We start from the raw sequence: 17,703 nt of genomic DNA on the forward strand, positions 1-17,703 counted from the left end.
TTCATGCACGATATATACCAGTGATCCTAGATTAAGTTATGAAGATTGTGGCATTATTAAACATACTGTTAATTGTGATGTAAGTGTTTTCGCCTTCGGGGACCATATAGGGGACCGGGTTGATTGTGTATCTTTCCACCCTAACCTAAATGTAGGAACCCCTATGCTGTATGCTCCCTAATCCCCTGCCTGCGGGCATTCCCTCTGTGTGGCCATGCTTTCCCTTCTATATAGGGGAATCTTGTCTACAAACAGAGTATTTATCGCTTCTCTGTCTACCCTAAGGGAATGATCCCCCCTTAGGGTTGTGACCGAGAAATAAGGAACGGCTCTGCCCTTCCTCAGTTGCACCTGGCTGGGTTACTCCTCCCTCCCTGCAACTTGCGATGTGTCTTTCAGCCTACCTAGCCTAGGAGTTAACCCTCCTTCTCTAGGTTAAGCTCTGGGGGTTGTTTCTGTACTTTTATAGTTTGAGACGGTGCTCCTGTACCAATCTCATTCTGGTTACCTAACCTAGGTTAGGGAGCGTTCTCCCTCTCCTTGGTGGCCGTTCTTGTACAGAGCCTCCCCTATGAAAGACTCCCTCATCTTCTCCCTCCCCACCTATCCCTTTGGTGTAGGCTTGCCTATACACATCTGTCCTTAGTCCTACAACTCCTCCCTTGGGTGGAGTGGTAGGGCTAACTTGTTCTCCTGCTGGGATGGCCGCTCTGGTACACACACCCTTCATAGCGTTCTATGGGGGTAGTCGCCGGCAGCGGTCCGGCCGGCGGGGGTTTCCCCCTCTTGAGTGCCCTCTAACCCTCCCTTGGGTTACCCCAGGCACCCGGCCGACTGCCGGCCCCCTGCCGCCGGATGCTATGAGTATCTACTCCTATCATGAGTGCACTCTCTCCGGAGGGATGCCGGAGGAGTATGTGGTCTTACCACTCCCATCCCTTCTTACCTTTCTCTCCGTCTATCCTGGTGCCAGTCCCTTGCCGCCTCCACCGCCGGCGATACCGCCTTACCTCTGGTGACATTCTTTCATAAGATGCCCTCCCTCCTCTAAGACGTCAGCCTTCCGTGTGCCGGAGGCTGCCGCCTTCCGTCGGCATACAGCCGACGTCCCACCCCTCCTTTTACTTAGTAACAGCTGGCTGACCCTCCGTGCCGGCCACCTGGGTACCGGCATTGATTGCCGGCGGTCTAGGTATACAACCATATGCTTATCTGTCTTATGAATTGCTCCAAGCTCACCAGGCCGTCACCCGTCGGCTGCCGGAGCCGCCGCCTCCTGCCGGCGACCTGCCGCTGTGCCGGCAGTCGCCAAGATGGTATTACAGTTTGGATACTCAATGTGTCTGCCTTGATGCCTTCCACCCTGCAGGATCGGCCTCCGGCGTGCCGTCGGTCTGCCGGCACCCCCTGGAGACGTTAAGGGACATGCACCCCTTCTCATACCTGCCGACAGCCAACATACAGCAGCCAGATGGCTTAGCCACTTCCACATATAGGTATTGTCTTACCTTAGAAATTGTGGCTGTGCTGTCTGATTGCACATTACATATTCCAGCATACTCTGTGTCTTTGCGCAGCCGGTTGCCGGAACCTATATCTAATAAGAGGTGTTTCCTACTCCCCTTCTAACCAGGGATCTGAGTGGTCTCAATCCCTGCTACACCTCGCAGGCAATTTCTGCTAGAGGCTTAGCTTCTACCCACCACGGCTTATCCATATGGATTTCCGTTTTGTGGCCAAAAGAAATTGCCTACTGATAAGGTTACGGTAACCGACTGGGCGGGATTCACAAGTATGTGTCTATCTACTTCCTTTCCCGCTCTCTACTCTCAGGCATTATAATAACTTATGAATTGTTTTAATGCTTAAAAACTTAGATTGAGTTATCTTAATTTTAGAGTAATTTAAGTCATTCTTATGCCTTCCATGTACTCATGATCTCTTTCTTTTACAGGAGGAGTATATGAAGTGCGAAAGCAACTTTTGTGGAGTGAGGCGCCCAGACTTCTACGGGCACAAGGCGTGCCGGACCCACGCCCCCTGCGCCGCCAAGAGAGGCGACCTGAAATACTGGGACCCGCAGCACTGTACAGTCTGCAAGAGTCGTTTGGTCGAGGCGTTCGACGATCCTCCTTCAGCGGAGGCAAGGGACAACGCTCGAGAGAAGCTACGCAAGTGGGTGCGTGGCTTCCAGAAAAACGCCACCGGACTGTATCTCGCCAGCGAAGATTTGAGGGCCTTGCTGTTTCCAAAGGCATCTAAAGACTCTGTGATCCCTAGTGATCAGATCCCCACCGTCCAGCTCGTGGTGGAACCTGATATCGTCATGGCCCAGTCCATGCATGAGTGCCACTTGGATTCCGATAACGTGGAACGTATGTCGGAAGTTTCGGAAGAGACGGAGAAGAACCTCATGGGCGAGGAGCTCGACTATGAGGAAGATCAGGTGGAATACCCTGATTCGGAGTCTGAGGTCGCTCCCACTCCTACTCCCGCATCGACTCCTGCACCGTCCGAGGAACCTGTTCCTTCGACTTCCGCCACCCCGGACCCTCTTCCATCAGGCACTCAGGAGGTCTTCAAGATGCTTGAAGCCCTCATGGAAAGAAAACTTCGTGAGACCCATGAGCAATTCCGGTCTACCCTAGTGAGTTTTAAACAACTGAAACGGATTTCGGTTAAGGACCTCCCCGCTTGCTCGGATACTAACCCATGGAGATATGCCGAGCATATGCCGATCACAACTGGTAAGATCTTCATCAGTGAGAAGATCGGCTCGATCTTGTTGGAAGAAGTGGAATTCTTCCCGAACTTCGAGGCTTATCCGGACTGTTACGTCCGGCTCAGGTCCGAACCAGCCTCAAAGGAAGAGACCGAACCGAAGGAAGTAATTGTGTTCGATCTCGCGAAGGCCCAGGCTATGCTAGCCAGTGCGGTGAAGAGTAGGGGTTTCACCAACTCCAAGATGCCGGCACTCAGTAAGAAGCACCCAACCTTCGTTGCGCCGAATTCTGCGACCTTCCCCTTTATAGAAAAAGCCTTCACAGCGGTCTTGAAGGCAGTGGAGGAAGGGAAACCTTGCCCTGTACTGGAGGAGTGCAGACCCTTCTCCCTTACCGTCCCTCCCGATGATAGGCACTGGAAAGACGTCCAGTCAACCTTCACGGTGGGGAAGTTAGAGCCTGACGTAGCCGGTCGTCAGTTCAATGAGGACCTTCCAAGGCTAAATGATCACCTCCTTCGTAGGGAACAGGATACGAAGGAGAGGCTTGCCGCATCGCTGTCCCTCCAGGTACAGCTCAAACTCATGGCCGGGGACACTAGAGTCCCGGACTTCTACATGGTCCTAGCCAAAACACATTTGGCAACGGTGACTAAGGACCTGTACAGCTTCACTAAGGCTCGCAGAGCCTGTCGTGAATTCGTGTTTGCCAGCGCGACGGTAAAACACGAACCCCGGAGGCTGATTTCCTCCAATATCTGGGGTAAATATCTCTTTCCCCCCTCCCTGGTGAAAGAGATTGCTGACAAGGCCGCCACGAAGAACAGGAACCTTCTCCACAAGTGGGGCATGTCGAGAAAAAGGAAATCCTCTCAGGACGATGGCCCTCAACCTAAGAGGAAGTCCCAGAAACCGAAACCCCAGCAACGTCAACAGAGACGGCAGTTTCCGGGTTCCGCTACTCCTCAAGTGGCAGCACAGCCACAGCAGACCTTTCAGTTGGTTACCCAGCCGGTGGTGTCGCAGTCACCGGTCTTTACCCCTGCATTTGAGCAACATTCTACAACCTTTCGTCCCAGAGGTAGGGGCTCAAGCAGAGGTTCCGGCAGAGATTCGTCTCGCCGCCCCTCCAGAGGCAGAGGAGGAAGGGGAGCTAGCGGCCGATGTGGCAAACCCTCGGGACACCAGAAGCAATGAAGTGCTTCCGGTGGGAGGAAGACTCCGCCAATTCCAGGATTGTTGGACCTTCGATCCCTGGGCACACAGCATCGTCAAGAAGGGACTAGGCTGGAGCTGGACGCAACCAACCCCAGCCTTCTAGCAATTCTTCCAACAGTCAACCCCCCTCCTGGAAGAATACGTCCTAGAACTCTTGAACAAGAAGGTGATCAGGAGGGTAAAGTCAAACAGGTTCCAAGGGAGACTATTTTGCGTTCCCAAGAAGGACTCCGACAAACTCAGAGTCATTCTAGACTTATCCCCTCTCAACAAGTTCATTGCGAACAGCAAGTTGAAGATGCTGACTCTCCAACAGATAAGGACCCTTCTGCCTCAAGGGGCCTACACGGTCTCCATAGACCTGGCAGATGCCTACTGGCACGTTCCAATGAATCATCACGCTTCCTCCTACCTAGGATTTCGACTCCAAAGGAAAAGTTACGCCTTCAGGGCCATGCCCTTCGGGCTCAACGTGGCTCCACGGATCTTCACCAAGCTGGCAGACGTCATCGTCCAACAGCTCCACCTTCGCGGCGTCCAAGTGATGGCTTACCTAGACGACTGGCTGGTCTGGGCGACATCGCCCGAAGATTGTGTAAGAGCCTGCAACAGTCACCCAGTTCCTAGAACATCTGGGATTCAAGATAAACGCCGAGAAATCTCGCCTCTCTCCAGCTCAGAAGTTCCAATGGTTGGGAATCCATTGGGATCTTCAGTCACACCGCCTTTCCATCCAGCAGAAGAAAAGGAAGGAAATAGCAGGGTCTGTCAGAAGACTGCTGAAATCCAACCGGATCTCAAGACGACAGCAGGAACAAGTTCTAGGCCCTCTACAGTTCGCCTCTGTGACAAACCCAGTGCTTCGCGCACAGCTAAAGGATGCCGCGGGAGTCTGGAGACGTTCCGCATCCATCGCTCGAAGAGACCTCAAGAGACGGCTTCCAAACAGACTTCGCTTACTATTAAAGCCGTGGTCAGAAGCAAAGGCTCTGAAAAGGTCCATTCCTCTTCAACACCCGCCTCCATCGATCAACAACCACACGGACGCTTCACTGGAGGGTTGGGGAGGTCACTCCCACCAACGATAGGTTCAGGGAACATGGTCTCCCCTATTCAGGACGTTTCACATCAACATCTTGGAGGCCATGGCGGTTCTTCTCACCCTGAAGAAACTCTCCCCGCCTCCCTCGATCCACATCCGTCTGACTCTGGACAACTCGGTGGTAGTCAGATGTCTCAATCGTCAGGGCTCGAGATCGCCCCAGATAAATCAGGTACTACTTCCGATCTTTCGTCTGGCAGAAAAGAAGAAATGGCACCTGTCTGCAGTTCACCTACAAGGATTCCGCAACGTGACGGCGGACGCTGTATCACGGACAAGCCCAATAGAGTCGGAATGGTCTCTAGACGCAAGATCATTCTCCTTCATCTCTCGCCAAGTCCCGGAACTTCAGATCGATCTCTTCGCAACGAGCGACAACAATCAACTTCCTCGATATGTGGCCCCGTACGAGGACCCCAAGGCAGAAGCAGTGGATGCCATGTCACTGGATTGGAACAGATGGTCCAGGATATACCTGTTCCCTCCCCCCAACCTTCTGCTGAAAGTCCTCTCCAAACTGAGAACCTTCAAAGGGACAGCGGCCCTAGTGGCTCCCAAGTGGCCCCGGAGCAATTGGTACCCTCTGGAACTGGGCTCTTGCCTCGGGAGCCCGAGTCAGCGAAATAGTGGCATTGTCAAGAGACGAGGGTCATATCCTGTTCACAGATATAGGAGAACTTACCCTCTTCCCTGATCCGACGTTTCTCGCAAAGAATGAATTACCCACCAAGAGATGGGGCCCTTGGAGAATCTACCCCCTGAAGGAAGATGTCTCTCTATGCCCAGTGGAGAGTCTTAAGGTCTATCTTCGAAGAACTTCAGACTTCGGTGGAGGTCAACTCTTCAAAGGAGAAACATCGGGTAGTGACCTGTCACTGAAACAAATAAGAGCGAAAATCACCTACTTCATTCGCAGAGCGGATCCTGACAGTACACCCGCAGGTCATGATCCTAGAAAAGTCGCGTCTTCTCTGAATTTCTTCCAGAGCATGGATTTCGAAAGCCTCAAGAGCTTCACAGGGTGGAAATCGTCGCACGTTTTCTTCAAGCACTACGCGAAGCAAGTGCATGAAGTTAAACATTTCGTGGTGGCCGCAGGTAGTGTTATGAAACCTGCCGTTTAACTCTGCATAGAACAGCGAGTTACTTGGGACTTTAACTCTACGGGTGCTTGAGTTGACCCTTGTGTGATACATAGTGATTTCATGGACACTTAGTGTTTCTAATAGACTGTTCTTATCAAGGTGAAATGTCATAGACTTCACATGAGTGCTACATGCTCTAGGGCATGATGTGTTTTTCTTTGAAAAAGACGGACGTTCCTCCGGAACTTGTGTTCTAAAAGTGAAATTTCTTTCAGATTCAAGATTGAAGTCTTTTATTTTCTATGTACATTATTCTTTATTGTAAATTAACTTTACACTTTTTATTGCAATTGTTATCACTATAATCTGCAATCTATGAAATAAAATGTCTATTTTATTACAAGTGCGTCTCTCTCCGCTCCTATTATTATTATGAAATACATGATTGTCATAGTTTCATTTAACCCCTTCCCTTTGGAATGAGAAGAATAATATAAATTTACCTGTATTATATACTCACTCATGCTGTGTAATATTAATACTTGAATACTTACCTTCGTCCTGCCTTCGAGACCAGATTGATCTCTCCTCCAAGGAGTGTAGTGATTAATTCTCACTTGCCTATGCTTGAGAATATTCCTACCCGAATATTAACCTTCTGTCTTGTCTCAGAGTCCTGCACGAACTCTCCGCAGGGTGAGTAGCCCTTCAATGATCACTTCGGAATTTGATATGATCCTCCGGGACTTCTCTGCCAGGGGGGCAGGAAGCTGGATCCCCACGGAAACTCTAGCGAGGACACATTACATACCTCTATTCGGAGCCCTTGGCACTTGCTTAAAAGGGGAAATTTTCCACGATACATTAATTCTCTGGTACACTTCCATCAGGACGTCATGGCATGACCCCAAAAAACGGATTTTGAGCGAAGCGAAAAATCTATTTTTGGGTGAGATAGCCATGACGTCCTGATGGACCCTCCCGTCTATTCTAGTCCAGCCTTTCAGGCCCCGCCCTGTCCTGCTGTACAGTGAACCCTCGCTACTTCGCGGTTCGACAATCGCGGATTCACCACTTCGCGGGGTTTTCCCATAACCCATATATATATACATATCGCGGATTTTCCGGAAAATTCGAAAATACCGCGAAATCTGAAGACAACCAAATACGATATTTTGTTACCTGTAATTCCATTAATACTGTAATTAGTAATATCTGCTCTTACTGATTGTTCATTGCATTACATATGATATATAATTCAGCACAGAAAGAAATAAAACACGAAAAGAGAATGTGATCATACGATAATTCAGTACGTAGTAAAATTAAATCGAACATGAAACGCAAATCAGATGCAGTCATACCATATTAAAATGGTGTGTACTGTAATGGATGTGCTTCTTTTCCATGAATCTTTTGTATGTATACGTACGTAGTACAGTACTGCATCCAATAATATTCTTTGTTGCAAAAATCACATTTCGAATACTGTAAGCATACGAGAGAGAGAGAGAGAGAGAGAGAGAGAGAGAGAGAGAGAGAGAGAGAGAGAGAGAGAGCGTAAAATAGCGTACGTAAATTTTTATTATTATTGTTATTATTATTATTATTGTTGTTGTTGTTAATAAAATTATTATTGTTATTATTATTAATCATTATTATTATTATTATTATTACTGTACAGTATTATTATCATTATTTATTATTATTACGGTATTGTACTTAATCTACGTACGTTCAGTATGCGCGGGGGCATCTTCTATGAGTAACCAACGCACCATAGTACTGTAAGACGGGTTGTGATTGGTTCAAGCGCTGATAGATGACGAATCAAAACTCAAGTTTTGTTATCTAGCCTGTGATTGGTGTTTTGCCCGCATCTTCTACCCGCAGCATCAAAGTTCTCGCGGGGCTGGATCGTTCACTTTCTCTTTCCGCGTATTGCTGAGTAGACGTTCTTAAGTTTGTGAAGTTTAATCTGTGCTGTGTGCGACTGTTTTAAGTTGAACTTTTTGTTGAACTTTCTGTTACAATGCCTCCCAAGCGTTCTGCTTCTAGTAAGGCTGGTAGTGAGCCTAAACGCCACCGAAGGATGATGACGATAGCTGAGAAGGTTACGCTTCTCGACATGTTAAAAGATGGTAGAAGTTACGCGGCCGCCGGCCGCCATTTTGGCATCAACGAATCCACCGTTCGCTACATCAAGAAGGACGAGGCGAACATTAAAAAGACTGCTGCAATCACCTTTAGCAGATCAGCGAAGCGAGTCGTTACAACGCGTAATAAAACGATCGTACGCATGGAAGGTGCTTTAGCTGTGTGGATTGCCGACTGCCGGAAGAAGAACATAGCGTTGGATACGAACACCATCCAAACAAAGGCTTTGAGCTTATATGAGAATTTTGCTGCAAAGGAACCTAAAGACGACGACGGCAACCATGCTGAAGATGATGATGATGCAGATGATCCTCAACCAGGGACATCCACTGATTCCCAGCCTCAGAAACGTTTTTCGGCAAGCAAAGGATGGTTCGCGAAGTTTCAGAAACGCTTCGCCCTGAAAAGCGTTTCCCTGCATGGGGAGTCTGATTCCGCTGACACTGCCGCTGCTGAAACTTACGTGAACCAGACTTTCAAGAACATTATCGCTGAAGGTGGATACAAGCCGGAACCAGTGTTTAATATGGATGAAACCGGCTTGTTTTGGAAGAGAATGCCGTCGCGAACTTTCCTGTTCAAAGAGGAAGCCAAAGCCTCTGGCTTTAAGGCATTCAAGGATCGCGTTACCCTCGTGATGTGTGGCAATGCTGCTGGATTTTTGTTAAAGCCGGGGCTTATTTATAAGTCGAAAAATCCTCGCGCTTTGAAAAATAAAAATAAGAATCTCCTTCCCGTGTACTGGATGCATAATCAAAAAGCATGGATTACGAAGATGCTGACCTCCAACTGGTTCCACCAGTGTTTCATCCCGCAAGTCCATGAATATCTCTTAGAGAAGGGCTTGCCATTCAAGATCCTTCTCCTTATGGATAACGCTGGTGGACACGCAACTGACCTGTCGCGTGAGGGCGTTCAGGTTGAGTTCCTGCCACCCAACACCACGTCATTAATTCAACCGATGGACCAGGGGGTTATCAGGGCGTTCAAGGCCCTCTACACGAAGAATACCTTGGCGGACCTCGTTGCGTGTGTGGATGCTGCCCAAGATGACGAGGATGAAGATTTCAACTTGAAGGCGTACTGGCGGCAGTACACCATAGCCACGTGCCTGCAGAATATTCAAAAGGCACTTCAAGAGATGAAACCTGCAACCGTGAATGCGAGCTGGAAGAAGCTGTGGCCCGATATTGTTTACGACGACAAGGGATTTACTCCGTCGGAAATCCAACACTCTGCAATACGGAAATCTGTGCAGTTGGCTGCCATAATTGGAGGTGACGGGTTTGGCGACATGACGACTGAAGACGTCGACGAGTTGTTGGACTGCCATTCCCAGCCCCTAACTGACGCAAACCTCGAAGACCTGACGAAATCGGCAAGTGAGGAAGAGAGTGAGGGTACCCAGGAAGAGACCCAAGAAAATGTCGAAGAAACGGGCTTAAAATTAGAACGGCTTGCCAAGTTCTGCAACCATATGAAGGAGGCGAAAGAAATGTTACAAGAGTGGGACGAGGATATGGTTCGCTCGATGCAATTCTCAAATAGGGTCGATGACATCATGACTCCCTACAGGATGCTCTTGGATCGAAAAAAGAAGCAGCGGCAACAACTTCCGATCACAATGTTCTTCCAGCCTCGCAAAAAAGAGCCAGTTCCTCCTGCTAGTACGCCTTCGGAAGAAATTGAAGAAGTTGAAGAGGTGTCCCAGGAAAAGACACCTCCGTCTGAAGAGACGTAAAATACTATCATTAACTGCACAGTAGAACACATCATCAGCTTCATCATCATCATTTCTACTGTGCAGCAAATTCATCGCCATCGTCATTCAAGTTTTTCTTGAACTTCTTTCGTGGTGAGTACAGTAACAATCTTTATTTTTTACTTTAACCTGTTTTATAGTTTAGTAATGTACGTACTGTATGCATTAAGTTAAAGGGAAGGTTTTAAAAGTCTACATGTTGTAACCTATCATATTTTTTTTGTTTAAAATTTACATTCGTACGTAAAACAATCTCTCTCTCTCTCTCTCTCTCTCTCTCAAATTGTTTTCCTGCTTTGCTACGTACAAGTACTGTATAATTTATATTTGTAAGGTAACATATTTTGTAAATGCTTTTACTGTAAATACTGTATGTACTGTATCATTATTTATCACTATCATCATGCGCGTTAAATGCCTTGTTTGTTCTGAGCGTGGTTGTTTACTGAGCGTACACGCCGTCGTTTCAGGCGGCGTCATAAAGAAAAAGATTTCATTTGGAAGTCCTAAGAAAAATACGTAAACTAAAACATTGGTAATAAAAAAATCAACATACAGTACTGTATAATCAATATAATCGATGCAAAAACTAACCTATACATATATGTGTACACTAAATGAGTTTGTTTCTTCATTATGATCAGAGATGAACGTAAACAAAACATTGGTTGCCATTTTTTATCGTGCTTTTTAGGTGTTTAGGAAACACATGATATAAAATCGCCTTTAATATTTGTGCCTGTTTTAGTTTAGGGTGCTGTAGTACATGCATTAAGTGTTCTGTACATTAAAGGGTGGTTTGTTAACAGTACTACGTACAAGGGAAGGTTTTAAAAGTCCGAATATACATGTTAAATAAATAGGTAAATATGCTGTCACTACTTCGCGGATTTTCACCTATCGCGCCCGCGTCTGGAACCTATCTACCGCGATAAACGAGGGTTCACTGTATCATGGAGATTAGCAAGGAGCTGGCCTCAGGATGAGGACGGACGTGACGTCATTTAGCAATGGCGCCCGTTTGTTTACGTTTCGAGTACCAAAAGCAGCCACGGACGAGTGTAACTGTGGAACGGCTCCCCAGTTATTCTCCACCTTTCCATATCGAAGTGTTAACTCTGTATGGGGTGCAGATAGTTATGTGGCGTGTTAATACATACGTCCCCTGTTGATATACGATATCCTAGAGGGAAACCTTTAGGGTACTCGCACCAGAAGTTAGAATTCTGTGATAAACTTTAGTTTAATTCTCTGGAAATATCCCTGTAGTTAAATATACCCAAGGAAGCTACCGAAGGAACCTTCCATCAGGACGTCACGGCTATCTCACCCAAAAATATATTTTTCGCTTCGCTCAAAATCCATTTTTTCCTAACCATACAAACCTTAGCTATTTACATTGGGTTTACCTTTTAGTGTAGCTGAAATGGCGAGCCATTAGAATTTTAATGAGGGTGTATTACCCCCGCGCTAGTTAGCAGGGGGGTAGGGGAGTGGTAGCTAGCTACCCCTCCCCCCCTCAAACACCGGTGAATTGCTTCACTTTCACTCAGAGGTAGGACTTGTCTTGGGGGACAGGGCTGGCGGGCAAATATATGTAAATAGCTAGGTTTGTATGGTTAGGAAAAATAAAAATTATCTTCGAATTTGTCATTTGTTCCGTAACCGAAATACAAACCACGCTATTTACATTGGGTGACTTACCCCTTAGGAAGGGTGGAAAGTCCCCAGCCATACTGGCTTTGGCTTTACCCGGGAACTCAGAATCCAAGTGAGTCGCACTCGAGAAAAGGAGTCCCTGCACCTCACAAGTTCCTTGCTCCGCAAGGAACCGTGTGGCCTACATAAGCTTGTGTGTGAAGGAAGAAGTGTGACCCGTCCTAGGCAGTTGACCTGGAGTTCCAGAAGGAACTCTGGGTTAGGACGTTCCCAATACCACCTCGTCAGGGTATGGGGGACGCGACAGAATTGACTCAATACTCGGAACACAAGGAAGCATGGTTTACCTGCAGAGGTTTGAGGTCAGCTATGCAGAGACCAGGATGCTGCTTCCCAGTAGAGGGGATGATGAGGAAAGAAGTAAGGGCCAGACATGCTTCTTTCGCTCATGCAGACTAAAACCTGATAACAATGCCCTCAACCTTCTGCTACCTGTCCAAAAAGGAGCCTGAGGTTGGACCAGATGTTGTGTAGCCACCACAGAGCGATAGAAATGTATCGATACTCCTGTGGGTCACGTCCTGCAGGAAGCGGGCTGCGAAGGTCATTAGACGCTTCCAGACTCCAGCTTGTAGCACCTGCGTCACAGAGTAGTATTACTCGAAAGCGTGGCACGTTGCGATGTATCCGACATCGTGCTGTAGGGCGACGTGACGGGGGAGGGTCTGGATTCAGGTCGAGATGAATGTCCTTGAGTCTGAGCTGAAGAGGTAAACTGGTGACTCTCCCCCGTGTCCTTCTTGTGCTCCCAACACGGCTGCACGTGAGGACAAACTGCAGCTATTCCCAAAGATAACCCCTCGATTCCTTTACTGGCAAGAAGGAGAAGGTTTTGGGACATCAGATACAGAATGGTGACTCGAAATCTTGAAGGAATTGGACCGAAGGGCCGGGACCCCAAGATTCTGAGTCTAGCCAACAACTCAGGAGCGAACCTGAATGTTGCCTTCCCCCATTCCTTAGAAAGGGCGGAGTCGTACGAGACCAAGAAGATTGCTTACACACTGGCCGTGGCCAGAGTGACCAGGAGCCCCAAGACGCAATACGATCAGAGGCCTGACGTAAAGGGTCTTGAGAAGATCTCTTAAGGGACTAAAAAGTCCGCACCAGGCTCCATGTTGGAGGTCTCACTCCGACTGAGGCAGGGACGTTCGCAGCTTCGCATGAGCGAGGAAAGGTCCAGCGGGAAGGAAAAAGTTTATTCCTTTCAGCCTGAAGGTCAGGGAAAGGCTGAGCGACAGGCCTCACTGCCGAGAGCGGAAAAGAGTTTCCTCCCGCCGAAAAGCAATAAGTCCGTTATTGCTGGAGAAGAGGCCTCAAGGGAAGAGGTATATCTCCCACGACACCAACCACAGAAGACTCTCCACTTCGCCTGGTAGACCCCTGCGGATGACTATCGCAGATGACGCGACCTCCGCCCCGCGACTGTAGCGGGTTGTCTCTTCTTGAGGAGGAGGCGTAGTGTCTACAGGTGTGACGCCGAAGCGATGCCCAGGCTCGTGAAAGATGTTGCAGTGTGGTTGTTTGAGTAGCCTGTGCTGTGGGAGAAGCTCTCCCGGGAGTTCCGTCAGGGAAAGCAGAGGGTCCGGAAACCGTTCTGCGTATAGTCCCAGTGGAGCTATCAGGACCATTGAAAGGTTGACACACAACCTGGTCTTGTTGAGACCCATTCTCAACAGACAACAAAGGAGGGAAGACGCAGGCGTCGATGTTGTCCCACCATCACCGGAATGCATCTTGCCAAAGATTGGGGTCTGAGACTGGGGGGAAGAACAGTGAAAGCTTGAGGTTCCAAGCGGTCGCGATCAGGTCCCCCAGGCCAGGACTTGCTGGTTACTAAAGGCCAAAGACCCCCAGGTACACTCTATCTACGAGGCTCTGCTCAGAAAGTCGGAGAGAACATTCCTCTGCCCGGAATGAGCGAGCCGATAGTGATATTGAGAGGATCTCAAATCATCTCAGTATCTCTACTGCAAGATGCGAAGGAATGAAAATGCGTCCCTTGCTGGTTGGAACACGCCAGTACCATGAAGTAGTCGTGCACGGAGCGACTCGGCAGGAGCTGTAGGATCTGTAGAGGGGCCAGACTACGGCCCCTAAGCCTGCCTGAATGATGGAGAGGTATCCTTCAGGTCCTGACCATAGGCCTGAACCGGAACATGCCCCCCCCCCCTTTCTTTCTTTGACGAGTCCGAGAACAGCATAAAAAATGTGGGGAAAGGACGAGAATATCCACTCCCATCAAGAGGTTCCATAGGTCAACACCCATTGCAGGTCTAATCGTTCCGCTGGTCCCATAGGGGCCAGAAAGTCCGGTTAATCGTTGCTTTGAAACCACCGGGAGCTTATCCTGAGGCGACCGTTCGGAACTTTAGACGGGTCAATGAGGAAAAGAGACCTAGGAAACGTTCCAAGGTAGGGCTGAAAGCTCTGCTTGACTGAGAACAGGTACTGCAACTCTCCTCAGCCTTGCCACAGTCAACTGAAGGGAAGGCTCGGAGGAGGCGGCAAGAGCATCTGGTGTCCCCAGGCGGTCACCCCTCCAAGTACCGACCAGACCCGACGTTGCTTAACCTCGCTGGACGGACGAGAAGCGGGATTTCCAACGTGGTAAGGCCGTTGACTCAATATCATGGCTAGATACTCCAGATGTTGAGACAGAAGTAGCGAATGTTCCTAGCAAATTACCATGATCCCTCACTCATGGTAAGGATCCGGCGTTGAAGAAGATCGAACCCGAGCCTACCGGAGTTGACCAGACCTCCAAAAGGCGAAGGAGGCGGAAGCCTGCTCCTGAGCGGCCATGAGGAAAGCAGGGAGAGTTCTCTGGGGGAAAAACCTGCGATGCCACGGCGGGACCGCCACACCGCATCTTAAGCAGGAACACCTGTAGTCTAGGCTGAATTCCAAGAGCTTCCTGGAAGATGGATGGAATGGAAACAAAGTACCCGTCCTTCCGATCCAGGGCCTAACCTAAGGAGTCCTGTTGCCTCGTTACCAGTCTGATCGATTCTGCTGTTCCACGCTGGACGAAGTTTGTTCGACAAACTTGATCAGAGCTGAGAAGTCGACTACGGAATTCCCGTCTCAGATGCTTTCCTACGAGAAAGGATTGACTGAAGAAGCCGGGGGGTGAAGCCGTCGACGATCCTATGGAGGACCTTCTCCTAAGGCATGGATCATTCTGCCCAAACGGGCAAAACTCTTGCCGACCCCATGGCATAGAGGTTCAGTGACACTGAATTCGCTGACAGAGACGGCAGGCGCGATATCCTTGGCTGATCACGGAGATCGTGCAGGAATCGTCCTCGGAAAGCTGTTATCCAGATGAGTAACCTTAGGCATCCTCCCAGCGTGAGACCTGCAAGGGGGGGGGGTGCCAATCCTAGAGTTCGTGAACTCTGCCGCTGCCTCTAGGATTATGCCCCCCAGGAGAGCCTCCCGTGCTACCTGTTCCTGACAGGAGGGGACTGCTATTGGACACCTTATCTTAGTTGCCGTAGCCGGTCCGATAACTTAGGCCGACGAGGCTGAAAGAAAGAGGCACTGGAGGCCTGCAGGGTCTGGAAGAAAGCGCCTTGGAGGAGAGAAAACGGAAGTCAACTTCCTACGTACAACCGCTGTCTATGTCTCTGTCCTTGGGCACAAACAAGCTCTTCCCAAGTATGGAAGGGTGTCTGAGGTTGCCGACATCCACGGATGAGACACCCGAGCGGAAGCCCTCGGTCATAGCGTCCAGATGGTCCAACATCGAGCTTGCCCGCAAGTTCGAAACTTTGCGACGAAACGCCAAGCTGCTTGACCCCGAAAGGAGGAAAGTACCCATGATCTTCCTGTAGCTTCCTTGAACAAAACCTCGGGTCGCAACCGAGGAGGGAAAGGACCTGGTAAGCCCCTTTCACGAGATGGAGAAGAGGAAGGGGTAAACCAGTCACCCCTTGGCCGATGGAGAAATCTCGAACAGAAAGCTCCCTGGCAAAACCCTTCCAGGGAATGACGGGGAAGGGCTAACCCAGGTTCTGGAAAGAAGAATGTTGCTCAGACCTCCCTGAAGATTCTTCCTGCTCTTGCATGTGCCATGCTCTGCGTTAACGGGGTGAGGCCGTGTTCTGGAAATACGCTCCAGAAGACTCGCCATGCTGGCCATGCTGCGAAACCCCAACGGGAATCGCGGACGCAATCGCCCTGGCGCTCGCGCGATGGAAAATCAATGGTTTGCGCGTGGCCGAACGTGGAGGGGCCCATGCGCGGGCACGCAGGAACGCAAACGAAAGTGCGCGAAGGAGCGCAGAAGGAGGGCGAGCGTGGTAGGAAGGGCGAGAGCTGGTGGTCGACCAGCGATGACCCGTAGACGAGCAATGGAAACTGCAGGAATCAAGCCGACGTTCGCGCGACGGAACACCGGCCGTCCGCGCGACGGAACACCGGCCGTCCGCGCGACGGAACACCGGCCGTCCGCGCGACGGAACACCGGCCGTCCGCGCGACGGAACACCGGCCGTCCGCGCGACGGAACACCGGCCTTCCGCGCGACGGAACACCGGCCGTCCGCGCGACGGAACACCGGCCGTCCGCGCGACGGAACACCGGCCTTCCGCGCGACGGAACACCGTCCGTCCGCGCGACGGAACACCGGCCGTCCGCGCGACGGAACACCGGCCGTCCGCGCGACGGAACACCGGCCGTCCGCGCAACGGAACACCGGCCGTCCGCGCGACGGAACACCGGCCGTCCGCGCGATGGAATACCGTTGGTTCGCACGCGGGCGAACATTGGAGAGCAAGTGCGCGGTCGCTCATGAGCGTAGGCGCGCGGTCGCGCGAGCGTGTGAACACGCAGGCACTTGGGCGCGTGGGTGAGCGCAGGCGGTCGGGAGACCGATGACGCGTAGAAGGGCGATGGCGCGTTGACAAGCGATGGCGCGTTCTGGCGAGCGATAGCCCGTAAGCGAGTGAAGGCGCGTTGGCAAGCGATGGCGCGTCGGCAAGCGACGGCGCGTTGGCGAGCGGTGGTGCGTTAACAAAACGCTAGCGCGCAGGCGAAGAATCGTGCGGGCGCGTACGCGATCGCTAACGCGAGAGAGACTAGTGATGGTTAGCGAGCATCGCTCTAACAGAAGGCGCGCAGGTGCATCAGGAAGGTGAGCGCTTAAGCAAGCTGTTAATCAGGCAATCCTAGACGGTCAGAAAAAACTGTTAGCGCCCATTGGTGCGTGGCAGAAAAAGGGCGCGCAGATGTGCGCTGGCGATTGAAGAAAGCTGGCGCACAGAAGCACAGAAGTAAAGGTGAGCGCTGGCGAGCAGGAGGAAGATCTACGGCAAGACTCAGCTACCGGAGATCGTGGTCCACAGCAGGCGAGCGCTAGATTGCTACTGATGGTGTCCAGGGGAACTGACACGCGTGGCAGATCGATGGCGATCGTTGACGCGTAGGAGATCGCTGACGAGCAGGTGAACGTTGACGCGTCTGTGGTCGCTGGTGAGCTGGTGATCGCTGGCGAGCAGAAGGCCACGCGTGGAAGCCTGTGCGTAGAAGAAGAGTCCTTGTCCAAGACCTGAACCGAAGTTCTAGATCGCGAGGGCGAACGTGGGCGCACAGGGCGCGTAACAGGAACCAACAGGAACAGCAGAGATGATCATCAGGAGAGCGCTGGCGAACAGGAGAGCGCTAGCGATTAGGAAAGCGCTGATGAGCAGGAGAGCGCCTGTGCACTAACACTGAGCAGGAGAGCAGGAGAGCGCCTGTGCGCTAACACTAAGCAGGAGAGAACACAGCAGAAGGGCGCGCAGGGGAACCCTGACACGCAACGGAAGAAGCCCCGTGGGAGGCAACCCTTTGCCCCGAAGGGATCGTTGTCCGTCGGAAGACCGTTGTCTGTCAGCCGGGAGACCGTTGTCCGTCGGGAAGACCGTTGCCCCTCAGAAGACGAGGTCAGACTG

At 50.6% G+C, this 17,703-nt stretch overlaps 1 protein-coding gene and 1 pseudogene across 3 annotated transcripts in view; both read right to left on the reverse strand.

Moving 5' to 3' along the window:
• Positions 1-17,703, reverse strand: part of LOC137643975 (la-related protein 1B-like) — a 798,692-nt gene that overhangs the window by 86,591 nt on the left and 694,398 nt on the right. The gene's annotated exons all lie outside the window — the stretch shown is intronic.
• Positions 14,271-14,389, reverse strand: LOC137644722 (5S ribosomal RNA; annotated as a pseudogene).

The sequence above is a fragment of the Palaemon carinicauda genome, chromosome 7 (genome assembly GCF_036898095.1).
Source record: "Palaemon carinicauda isolate YSFRI2023 chromosome 7, ASM3689809v2, whole genome shotgun sequence".
Classification (NCBI taxonomy): Eukaryota; Metazoa; Arthropoda; class Malacostraca; order Decapoda; family Palaemonidae; genus Palaemon; species Palaemon carinicauda.